The sequence below is a fragment of the Poecilia formosa genome, unplaced genomic scaffold, assembly GCF_000485575.1.
Source record: "Poecilia formosa unplaced genomic scaffold, Poecilia_formosa-5.1.2 Scaffold210, whole genome shotgun sequence".
Classification (NCBI taxonomy): domain Eukaryota; kingdom Metazoa; phylum Chordata; class Actinopteri; order Cyprinodontiformes; family Poeciliidae; genus Poecilia; species Poecilia formosa.
The window spans coordinates 1091938-1104830 of record NW_006800149.1 but is presented as its reverse complement, the minus strand read 5'-3'; the positions used below and the strand labels follow the sequence as shown (position 1 = coordinate 1104830).

General features: G+C 39.5%; 1 long non-coding RNA gene across 1 annotated transcript in view; it reads left to right on the top strand.

Annotated features, from left to right (window-relative positions):
- The window catches only part of LOC107838082 (uncharacterized), a 23506-nt gene extending 18900 nt beyond the window's left edge, over positions 1-4606 (top strand). Inside the window, exon 3 of the long non-coding RNA XR_001664145.1 lies at positions 4596-4606. This is a non-coding gene — a long non-coding RNA (uncharacterized LOC107838082). The remainder of the gene's footprint in view (positions 1-4595) is intronic.
- Positions 4607-12893: the final 8287 nt, after the last annotated feature.

Genomic DNA, 12893 nt, shown 5'->3' with positions numbered 1-12893 from the left:
TAGTTGTGGTCATTTTTTAATTCTGTTAAGGATTTTCCCCCCACCTGTTTCTAGGATTTGGCATAAATAAGTTTTGCTTGGATTTTAATAAAATCATTTTAAACAATTAAAATCATGCAGATTTCTTAGTTCCAACCAGAGGTGGGCGTATCGATCCAAAATATTGTTAATATTGAATTGGAATTGGGAAGCAATAGCTGATGCTGCCAGAGCCATCTTCAGTCCCAAAAGGCTGTGGTAAAAAAACTTATGAACACTTATGTATCACTACTGTGTAGTCCTTCCTATTCACTGTTCAGTATTCGCAAGTTCATCTGTGGATTTTTCCTTGGAACAAATCATCTGTTAAAAATTTAGCCGAAATGTCAATTTCTGGTTAGATTTTTAGCAGTGTAGAGACTCTTTTTCTCCACGTCAAAAGGGGTCAGATGCCCCCAATCGTCTCCCTTTGGAGGCATCTCCATTGGGAGGAGACCCAGAGAAGACCAATAACCCACTGTGGGGACTATGCACTCTGTCTGGGATGGGATGGGAATGCCTTGGGAATGAGCTGGAGGATGTCGCTGGGTAAAGGGGAATGTCTGGGCTTCTTTCCTGGACTGCTGACTGCACCAACCAATCGAAGATATGTGCAAGACAATAGATGGACAAAGGGTAACATGACGATACTGTTGAACAGTGAGGGAGACCTAACAAGGAGCAGTAGAAGGTATTAAAGAACGTAAACAACTGAGTGAATGTAGACCAGAGTAGTTAAAAAGAGAATTTAGTCTGTTCAGTCAGAGAAGACCAAGATCTGCTGAATGAAATCAACAGAAACCGAAATGAGGTTGGGAGTATGGACAAGGACAAAGTCACTGAGTTTTCAAAGTCCAAGAAATTGGCTTTTTGTGTCCAAAAAACCAAAAGAATCTAAAGGAAGTTTTTTCTTACTGGTGTGATGAAAAGATCAAAAGTTTAAGGGTTACAAGTCTGGAAAAAAAAGCCCTTTACCTGTGACAAAGAGGATTGGAAAGAGCCAATGTAAGGTACTGATACTGACTGCTGCCCAGCAACCAAGAGAAAGCATCTCCAGAAGAAAGGCTTAGAGACCATTTCTTTGTACTTTACAAGGGAAAACCAAACATCAGACATTAAAAAGTGGAATATTTTCTATGTGATGCAGTCCAGGTGACTTTATAAGAATCAGGAATGGTTTTTCCATCAATGGAATTTTCAGGTAACATCAATTCATGCTTCCTATGTGAAGAAGTCTGACAAAGGAACAGAGTGATGCATCTCCTTTGAATCTACCTAATTCCAATTTATGCAAAATCAAATAAAACATTTGGGATAGATGATAGGAGAGGTTTACAATGATTCAGCATGCTGCAGCACTTGACAAGCAACTCACTACCTTCCAACTCAGTGAGCAGCATCTCTACAGTTATCTCCCTCTGGTTTGGTATCTCTCTCCTCACCCTCCCTCTTCCTCCATCCTTCTGCCCACTGCCCCAGTTCATTTCCCTTTCTCTCTCCCTTTCAGCCGAGCTGTGTCTCTCACCCTCTTCGCGGTTAGTGGCAGACCACAGCGAGGTCGTGGTGTGAGGTCACCGGCGGTCTTCTTGTAGCATATGGATGCACTTCCTTCCAAGAAAACTCCGGCCAGATGAGACCACACACGAGCTCCAACACACACGCAAGCTGAAAAAAATATTCTAAATATTTCAGGAAAACAGTTTGAATCAATAGACTGTGAATTTCCCAGTGTGGGTTTGTGGGATTAAAGAAAACCAGCCCACTTCTCATCTTCCCTGTGACCCTGGGGATCACTTGGAGAAATGCACATCCCACACTCAGTATACCAGTAATTCACAGAAGACGGTAAACATGGCTTACATAAACACACACTCCATTACACACGTGAGCAAACAAACACGGAGTCTCCTAATCTGGCGTAAACCAGCTGACTTCTTAAGGCGCTCTTAGGGCGGCGGACACGCACAAGTTAAGTGGGACCGAGTAATCGCTTGCAGTATTCAGTGTGAGATCTTGGACGCGGGCATGTTGGAGCATATGCAGGAGTACACACACACAGAGCTGGTAATCTTCCAGCCAGCTGAAGTGTAATCAAGAAGGAGACAGCCATATGTCTGAGGGTGCTGAGCTCTGCCCTCGCTCTTTCGCAGCACTTCCTCTCCTGCTCTGCGTCTTTATCATACACCTCGCTCCCTCTCGTGTTCTTTATTCTCCATTTGACTGATCCCTCCTTAAATCACATTAAGTCTACTTTCAGATTGAAATTACATTTGGAATAAAAGCTGAAGAAGGAAGGGTTTGATTTGTGTCTGATCTTTCTGTTAATCCTTCCAGTTCGGAGCTCTTGTTTTAATGTCTGAACATTTCCTTTGATGCCATCTATTGATGGCATCAAAATTGGGTTTGTGTGTGTCTCTGTGTGTGTCCCTTGTCCCCTGTGTGGGGACAGCTGGTGTGGCCGTTGACCCTGGCTCTGGAAGGAAGCCCCGGTGCTCCTTCATGTCTCCAGCTCTGGTTCAGGCTGTTTCAGTCTTCAGATTTGAAGATGACGCGACGCATGTGCCTGTTTTTGTCAATCAACTTCTAAATGGTCTCTGACTGTAAAGATTTAGTCCCAATTCCATAAAAGCCATGTGATTTTCCATGTCCTCCTCCTATCTATCCCTCAATCTGCTCGTCCATCTCAGTTTCTTATGATCAATTTTTCCCTCTAGTCTTTTAGCCTTTTCTTAATCCGCTCCCTCTGTCTGATGAAATGACCATATCTAATCCCTTGGGGAGCGTTGTAACTGTATTAAGACAGTAAATCCTTGTCCTTACAACTGCTACAGATGTCTTTCTTTATTATCTGCTCTCCGTTTCTCTCTCTTTCTATCACTCGTTCTCTCTGTCTCCTCGCAACTTCCCTTTTAAATCTTCTAAAGCTGCTCTTTTATAATCCTCTGCCTGCTTTCAACGTGCTGCATGTATAATCTCACGTTATGTTTTGGCAGATTTGATTTGGGCTTTGTCTTCTGTCTTTTTTTTCCCCTTAATTCTTCGAATTTATTTTCTCCAGTCTTGCAAATGTTAATAACCAAACGAGCAGTCGGCCTGTCCTACTTTGAACCAGTTTCGGTGCTCGCCACAGTATTAAAACTGTCCTCATCAAAATGTTCAGTGACATCCCAATACGTAGAAGGAACCATGGCGCTGGTTCTGATGGACCTCAGCGCAGCATTTGACCCTGCTCACTATAAGATCTTAAAGCAACAGGAAAGCTGGGTTGGACTGGTATAATACTTGACTTCTTGAAAAACAGGGAGTTCTTTGTGTCTATGGGCAACTTACCATTGGAGTGAACAGAAGTCACATGTGGGGTACTCCAAGGTTCCATCTTGGGGACTCTCTTGTTCTCCTCTACCTAGGATTAGCTACCATAGCTATGCAGACAAAGCTCTATATTACAATACTGTAAACCCATACACGTCTGTATCAGCTGTTCTATGTATCAGTAGATAATCAATGCGTCAAAATACCATAACTTTCTCCAAGAGAACAGAAGCAAAACTAAAGTAAGTACTTTTGACATAATGACAAATTCTACAATCTGAGTTGCAGTTCTGTGACTATTTTAATTGGCCAAATGCCAAATATGCCAAATATATCTTAATGTATATGCCCTGTGCATTAATAAGCACAGGGCAGAAACTAATATCCATAGTCTTCCTTTTCTATGTTTTTGGGGTATGGCCAATCAGCATCAAGGACAATGAATGACTTTGCCAATAGCATGCAATAGCATTGCGCCTAGGTCTTCCAGATTCCCAAGCTGAATTTTATTTTAGATATGTGCTATGAAACAATCTTTGAATAGACAAATTTTCTACCATTCCATTCAGAGTAAACAGAAAAATACACCGATTCGTGAAAACTGAACCATGAGTAGCCAGGGCTCCACTGCGCTGCAAGTGTCTCCAGGTTTTTTCATTTGTCCCTTCCCTTCCCATGCAACATTAAAGTCATCAAAATTGCACCGGCAACTCTTTGATATAAACACTTCCACCTGCAGGAGTTCACATTCCCCCTCCTTCCACCTCTGTTGAGGCAGCAGCTGCATCCAGATGTGTCCTTTTTTCTTCATTACACACCACTCCTTCATTGTGGTGGAAGCTCAGTTTAGATCTGGAGACTTTCCAGGTGTCGCTGCCACCCCTCTGATCAGACAAGCTGAAGAAATGCTCCGTGTTTTTCTGCTCCGTTGACTCAAAGCACTGCTTCATCATGGGAGCCAAAGACGATATGGTGATACTGATACGGTGGAAACTTTGGGATTATGTTTCCCATTAGACAAAATGCTGTGTGTTTATTGACCATAATTTCAAACATTGATGCTTAATACAACCAACATAATGAGGCTCATGCTGCTGAAGAAAAACATTAAGGAAGACAACTAAACAATGTCTGGAGGAATTAGCCCTGGTTAATGAAAAGGAGACTAGTCACTGACATTAGCCTTGGAGAGGCTAGCATTAGCACTGGCCAGCATAACAATTAGCATCCCTAGGCTTGCTGGTAAATAAAATAGTGAAGTGTAGGTCATGTAAAAATGACAAGTTATTCTATTTAAGATGTAACAGTCATGTAATTATTTCAATTACTTTTGAATGAAATGAAATTTATTCGAACATGATACAAATATAAAAAAATAAAAATAGTACACAGTAACAAGAAGTGCATAAGAAAGAAGAGAAAATACAGATTTTTTTGTTTCACTTCATCAAAGTAAAGCCTCCAATTACATTTAGTTAGTTTTTGATTATTTTTTATGCATTTTGACATATGAATGAGGCTATATATTAACAACCACCATATAGCGAGGTAGACTTTACATGATCATTTGTGATCATTCTAATCATTTATGTTCAAACGATTAGAGGAGGAGATCGTGTTTGTTGCTTCTGCCTAGTCAAAAAATGGCGTTCAGATTTAACTCCTTAACTGCAACGAGGAACACTCAGAGCTCTAAAACATGCAATGGGTTTATAAAAACCAAAGTAATATCAGAAATCAAGCTAACAAAGATACAAGATGAATGCTGAGCTCAAAGGGTCACACAAAGGGTCTTGTAGAGCTTCTCTTCTGAGAAGCTCTACAAGACATTCAGCTCCAGATGCCTCGCCTCCTCCACACTGAGTAAAGCTGAGCAGAATAAAAATAATTAAAAATAAAATATTTGCAGGAAGTAAAGGCATTTGAAAATAAATCATGTGTTCCCCAAGCTGCATACTCAATAAAGAAATGACTGAGTAGTTCCTCTAAACACCTGAGGGACAATTTGGGAGAGGCCAAATGATTAGAGGAGGAGAATGTGTCTGTTGCTTCTGCCTAGTCAAAAAATGGCATTCAGGTTTAACCCCTTAACTGCCATAGACCTGGACCATAGTGAAGGTGCCAGAACATTATTTTAACTTTAATTGGCATCATTGGGGTATATTCTGTTGTAACTTAAAAAAAAAAAAAAAAACGCATTTCAGAACAAGCACACTAGTCATGAGCAAGGATCATTAAAATAATCTGAAAAATGGCTCAAAAAAAGTGAAAACTCAACTACAAAAAGTAAAATTATAAATGTAAAAATAATGTAGAATGACCTCAATCTAAACAAAGGCTTATCCACAAAATGATGAACTTTATGTGTTCTGAAAAACTACAAATGGGTTAAAACTAATAATGCGTTCAGACAGATGTCTTGCAGAGAGTCAAGCTAATCGAAGATAGAAAGTGAGCCATGAGGTCTAAAGGTTATCCATTGAAACCAGCTTGGTTTCAGAAACAGCAGTATTTTTTTCTAAGAAACTCCAGAAAGGCTCACAATGCTAATACAAGTAGAGCTGCACGACTTACCTCCTTAACAATGGAGGTAAGTCCACATTGATCTGGACATATAAATGAAAATAACTTTAAAGCAAATGTTTTTCAGAAGTACCAGCACTTCAAGATGAATCCAGCATGATTTTAATACATTCTGTAGCTGCAGTATGTTTTCAGGGTGAGCTTGCCTGAACTGCCAGACCTGCCAGACCTGGCCATGTTGTCATAAATCACGTCCTCCACTTGTAGATGGTTTTCCGTACAAACCGACTTCATCTTCTTTAGGAACCTCTTTAAATTGAAACTAAGTCATGAACTGTTCTAGTTTGTAAAGGTCTCAGACTGCTGGTTGGTCACTTTTGCTTCAACAGTTAATACCAGCATTTAGTTCTCACCAGAAATTATGTTTTGTTTTTTTCTATGGTGTTGTTTGTTTATATTGTATGATTTAGTTGGTTTTGTCAGAATTTATATTAAACCCCCACCTGAAATGTCAACACATTTCTGTTTTTGTGAAATTTTCTTTGAATGTGACTGTAATTTATTTGTGGAAAATTTGACTGTTTGAAGAGCATATCTAAAATATTCAAAAGAAAATGTAGTTTCCTTTACATCCCTGTCCCTTGGTGGGGTGCTGGTGCCTATCTCCAGCTAATGTTCCAGGTGAGGTACACCCTGGACAGGTTGCCTTCTCTTGCAGGGCAACACAGAGACAGACAGGATAAACAACCATGCACACACACTCACACCTAGGGACAATTTGGAGAGGCCAATCAACTTGACAGTCATGTTTTTGGACTGTGGGAAGAAACCAGAGTACCTGAAGAGAACCCATGCATGCACAGGGAGAACATGCAAACTCCATGCAGAAAGATCCAGGCTGGGATTTGAACCCAGAACCTTCTTGGTGCAAGGCAACAGCTCTACCAACTGCACCACTGTGCAGCCCATTTTTGAAGTGTATTGGAGTACATTTACTTGGTAGGCCAGAATGTGCAGAAGAAACATTCCAGTTTCTGCAGCTGGATGTAAGTAAAGCACTTTAGAGGAAGGTTCAAACTGTTATTCCTGTTTGTTTTGATGCTGCATGCTGTTGACGAGGTGTGTCCTTTTTCCATTTTTAATATGCTGGCACGTCAGAGCTTAATCACAAAGGAAACTCCTGGTGCACTGCCAGTCTGTTTGTTAAAAAGAGAAGAGACTGTCAATTTTGTACCTTTTTTTTGTTGTTTTGTTTTTGTTGGTAAACAGAAGTTGGATCTGATAAAACATTTCTCATTTATCAGAGAAATGTTTCTTTAACAACGAGGCCTGTGTCGTTTTAAAACCCAAAAATATGCTTTTGAACACACTGCCCTGGTTACTTCCTCAGCAAGGTCCGGTATAATAGGAGTTGACGGATATACCCTTCCTGATGTTTAACAGAGTCAAAGGATGCGTACCACACCTAGACTATATGGGTGTGTGTGCAAATCTACACGTCTTGTGCACTTTGGAGACTGTAAGTTAAACCTTGTGATTTCGGCACAGGAAGCGCGAGTGTTGTCTTAAAACCTGCAGACAGGTTGGCGGCCCCCAGGAGACAGCGGAGAACTGCTTTGGAAGGTATTGTTCTACTATCTGGACAGTTCAGATCAAGTTCAGTGTACAGTGAATGCAGCAGAGCAAAGATTCTACTCACAGCTAATTTGGTGAAATATTTATGTTGTTGCTGGACAAAGAAAATCATCTTTTATGGCGTTTCCTGAAGGAAACGTAGTCGTTATAGAGCTGGATCCAACGTATGGCAAATTGTAGCAGTTTGAGCAAAACCAAACTTCCTGTCAGGTCAGATACCAGTCCAAGCAAATTTTACTTCATGGGCCAAAGGTCCAGGGCAGGTGTAGGATCAGACTGCAGCTGCATCCTCGAGGACATGCAGAAAGAGTGAGTCTGAAAGTTTTCAGAGACCCGGAGCATTTCGCAAACGGAATTCCAACAGAAAACACATCGCTTTCAGGCTTTTTCTGTTTTCACTGAATTCATTCACTTTAATGTGAGCATATTCTCTCTTAGAAGTCAGCAGGGAAGAGCAGAGTAATACACATTTGTTTTATGCTTACCACACACACACACACACACACACACACACACAGAGACAATTAATCATTGATTGGAACAATTTCATACACTCACAAACAGTGTTGGCTTGAAGTAAGAGGACAAAGCCTTGTGGCAAGGTGAGCACTCAGAAAGGGAGTGTGTGTGTGTGCATGTGTGCGCATGTGTACGCGTGTGTGCGTTTGTTGTAATACCTTAGGGACAATTTTTCTGACACATACTACATTGTGGGAACCAACTGCTCCTTGTGGGGACCGTAGCCTGGTCCACACAAGGGGAAATGATGTTTTTAGGTCAGGGGTCAGTGTGTGTGTGTGTGTGTGTGCGTGTGTGCGTGTGTGCGTGTGTGTGTGTGTGTGTGTGTGTGTGTGTGTAAGAGCAGTTGGGAACATCAACAGAATACAAAGGCAGGTTATATTCCTCACTTTCATTTCTCCATCTGTGATTATGATCAGATTTGACCCCTAGAGTGTAATACAAATCTGGACATGTTGGTATTTAATATTAATTTTAACTCAAGAAACTGATTTCTGATGAGGGAAATAACCAGGACACCTCTGCATTATTATTATTCCCAAATAAAATGTCTTAAATCTCACATGTATTACATCAGAAGTGCATGATATGAATACCAATACTGGGATTTTTACAGACAACAGGTTTGTCTGTATAAGCAGATATTTAGTGTTGTGCCTCTGGCTGCTGAAGTGAGCCATGGTGAGATCCGAAGTGTCCAACGCCTTCAGAAGGAAGACTGCCATCATAGTTCTGGTGAGGGTCCACTGTATGAAATATAAAACCAGGGACTACATATAATCACTGGAAACCAATAGGAATGTTCCCGTCTATCAGAAGGAACTTGAGGATTATGTAAGAAAAGAGAGGTGAGCCTCTAACATGACAGTGACCCAGCATGTACAGTAAATCGACCGAACACTGTCTGAGGATGAAGAAAGTCCAGAACAGAGTCAAGGCTCGGTGATATTTAGGATGTTTTCACACTTTATAGTCTGACAGACTCGGACTATAAAGACTCAGTAAAATTTTCAGGACCAAAATTGTAACGCTGTGGTACTCAATTTTAATTAGTAAAATAATGTTAATTTCTGGACATCAATAATTTTTTCTGTGTTCTGATTTTGACATTCTTGCTCAGAATTTTTAAAAAATTCTACAATCCATGTCGGTGATATTTTTTACTTTCTCCCAAATATCTATGTATGATGTGTTCATTTTGTGGTTCACGCATAAAAAGCTTTAGACACATTATTAATGACAGCCCATTGTGATGCGTGCTGTTCTCAGCAACATTAGAATCTCAGATGAATTTATTAGCTAAAATGTTAAACTGAAATTAAATTACATAGACTACAGCATCTATTTTAAATCTATTCTTCTGCACTGATGTTTCCATTTCCTAGCTGTAGCAGATGAGAAAAATTAAATTATTGATTACAGTATTTTGAAAAAGGTTGGTTTGATTTCTTTTTTTTTTTTTTTTTTGCTACAACATTTCAGGCCCGGTAAAAAGAGGGGGAAACAAATAAACCAGGAGCTAATCAAAGTATTTGTGCCTGAACCAAAAAATTCCTCTTCACATCAGGCCAGCTTCCTGACTGATGCCTCACAGTAGTGTCGAACACGGCACAGCTGTGGGCAAAGAGAAGTGAAGGGCGCTGCTAGCTCAAGGCAAACCCAGTAGGTAGCTAACATATACAGCGTTAACACACACAAGCTGCAGCTAACTTTTACACCAACTCCACCTTTGTTGTTTCTTTACTTTTAACAATACAATGGCTGCTTTAAAATCTTTAACAGAAATTTTAAATCTGGTCATGTGGGTAGAAGATGTACAAAAGTAAAATCTGCAAACAAAACACATATTTAGATGATTTAATATGCAGCTGTAAGGGGGCTGAGGAGTGGGGGGCAATATGATCTTTATGTTTAGTCTGTTGAATTATTGTGTCTAAGAAAGCGTGTTATGGTCAGATACAGTAATAGCAACAATAATATCTGAAATACCATCAAATCTCCTACGAGCCTCTAACATTTCTCCTACTTTAATACCCCTAAGTAAAATCTGTTGCATGTCATTGATTTTAAATTTTACATTTTCACGCGTAGATTCTACTTTATTCAGTCATGTTTAATCTTTCATCCTAATGAATTCAATCCAATAGGTAGACTACAGACACATCCGGACATTAGAAACTGGATGACTCTAAACTTTCTGCTGATAAATTCTGACAAGATGTCGTCATGTTTAGACAAGAACATCAGAAAAAACAAACAAACAAAAAAAAACTGTCAGTCACTTGATCTGTCACTTGACTAACAGGTCAGTCAAGTGACTAAGCAGAGAACCTCAGTTCTGAAGTTGTCTAATATGTGTAATTTAAACAACACATTAACCAGCATTTTAGGATTTCCTTCTTTCACTTCTGGATTATTGTCAGAATTAGAACTATCCTGCTCAGAAGTAATGCTGATCAACCAGTTCATACATGTTTCTCCTTCCTGGAGGGAGACAGCGGCTGAGCAAATGCCACCAACAGCTTAATATTGTCCTTCTATGGATGATCAATGTGGCGTGTCTCTCTGTGTTTAACCTCATCTCTCTCTGTTTGTGGTCTGTATTCTTTCCTGGTTTTAGTGTCTTTGCTTCCCTGTTTTCCTGTGAACTCAATCAGAAATTTTCTTTTATTTCCTCAGTTTAACCTCTGCATCATCCATTGCTCACCCCTTCCATTCATTCTGCTGATTGGACCCTGTTGTGTTGTGCTCACTCTCTCAATTTCTGTTCCTTTATCCAGCTTGAGTCCTCAACAAACCCCTTCCATTGCTACCAGCTTTACCAATAAGTAGATGCTCTTAATGTCCTATATAATTTTTTAGTTACTATACGTTTTAGCTGCAACAGTAGAAATTAATATAAATTAGGTGAAATTTGGAATTTTTTAACATGTGCATACCTAATTTCAGACCTAAAATTAAAAAAAGAATGAGCAAACATCAAGCTTAAAAAGCAGCAACTAAAGCCTTTGTTCATTCTGGAGAAAAGTCATGTTTAGTTATATCCCTTTTGATGGTGAAACCTACCTGAGTCCCCTTAATATTCTTTCTACAATCAGTTAACAGGGCATAATGGAGTCCTACTTGACAGATCAGCTGCTGACTATGTTTTTTTAAGGAATATTTTCACGGGAGGTGAAGCAAAAAATAGCTTCAGCTTTTGAAAAGTTATTCAAATGAAGGACAAGCCGTTTCGGAGGAGCATTGTTGTCATTTGTGTTGTTGGATCTTCTCTCCTGATGAGGTTGATAATTATGCTAATACGAACAGCAGTGCTATAGCCTCCGTCAGTTCACCGTGTCACTGTCTCTCACGTGAACCCAGACACTCGGCAAAATGTCAGTGCCCACCTCGCACCGCCGTGTAGAAGAGAGATTGCTTGAGATAAAGGAGAGGTAGCCTCAAGTGTGTAAAGAGGCTTCCTCAAATATGCTTCAACACATACACACCAGGCTGAAATATTAATTAAAGTTCATTGCTTCAGTAATTAGCAGGGCAGTATAATACCAGTTAGTGACTTATTGCACCCCCAGGTTCAGCTCTGCATCGAACTTTAATTGAATGAGCGACATTAAAAACTTCAGGGGCCATTTGGCAAGGTTGACTAAACAGTCATAAACAATAAAGGATACACTTGAAGCACGAAGGAAAGGCTCCCTCCTTCAGTTGAAGGAAATAAAAGTTAACCTCAGGAATGGAGGAAGAAATCTAATCAAATTTCAGAAGATAATCTTCAGGTTTTCCTCAAGAAGATGTCGTGAATGTTATTAGGTCTATTTTCTGTTGGACAAGAGTACAATCAAAGGGTTGGCTGTGCTAAGCCTGGTGGAACGTGTCAGGTGTTTGTAGGTTTAAGCCTGGATTATATATCAGATTATTTGTACATTAAAACCCAAGAACTGACAGAGGAAGTACTTTCTTTATACCTTGGCTCTATGTGTTTCCAAAGTGTGGAAGAGTGGAAGTCCATCTTTATAGCTTTAGCAAACCAGGTTCTGTTCCACTATTCAAGAGCCAGATGTAGATTAATTTATTGATCTACATCTGGATTGATCATTGATAAATGATCAATCCAGAGCTGTTCCAGGGTTGAGGACCAGAACCGTGTTTACTTCAGAAGTCTTCTGGAAGTTTTTATCATCTTTCCATCACTATTACTAAACCTATAAGAGAGACGTTCAGTACATCAAGTTGACTGAGGCTCTCAAAAGTTTGTAATTTGATCATAAAAATGATTCACAGACTCTTTTTATTGGATTTGAACAATTTCACAAGTAAACACTAGTTCTGGATAGTAGGAATGAAAAACTGAATTACCTGGTTTTATAGTCAGCAGCAGCTGACTATAAAACCAGTGACTCAGTGACTTGAGATCTAAAGAAACAGAAGAAATCACAGAGGCAATGCAAATCAAATGCAGCATCCATTTATACACAAGTTTATGTCAACATTCGACCCATCAAAGACTTCATACATGAAAGAAACACGGCCGAACTCAAAAGTTTCCATGGATAAAACAAAAAAGGGACGGTAAGGTTTGACGAATACTCATACTTTTATTGAGTAGCATCTCAGTCTGATTGTGTAGGAAAGAATCGTAGCAGAACTGCTGCTCCAGGAAGACTTTCAAAGGCAATGAAAATACAGAGTACACAGAATATTAGCAATAATTCCACTAAAGGCTCTGTCCAAGAAAGAGACAAAGCTAAACACAGAAGTGCTGGTTATATATTATTTCCTACTGGGGAAAAATGTATATCAAAAGAAAAAAGATTTTAAATATATATTTTTAATCAAATATAATTTTTGTTTGTACAGAAATTGAAAACTATGTGTATACTTTATAT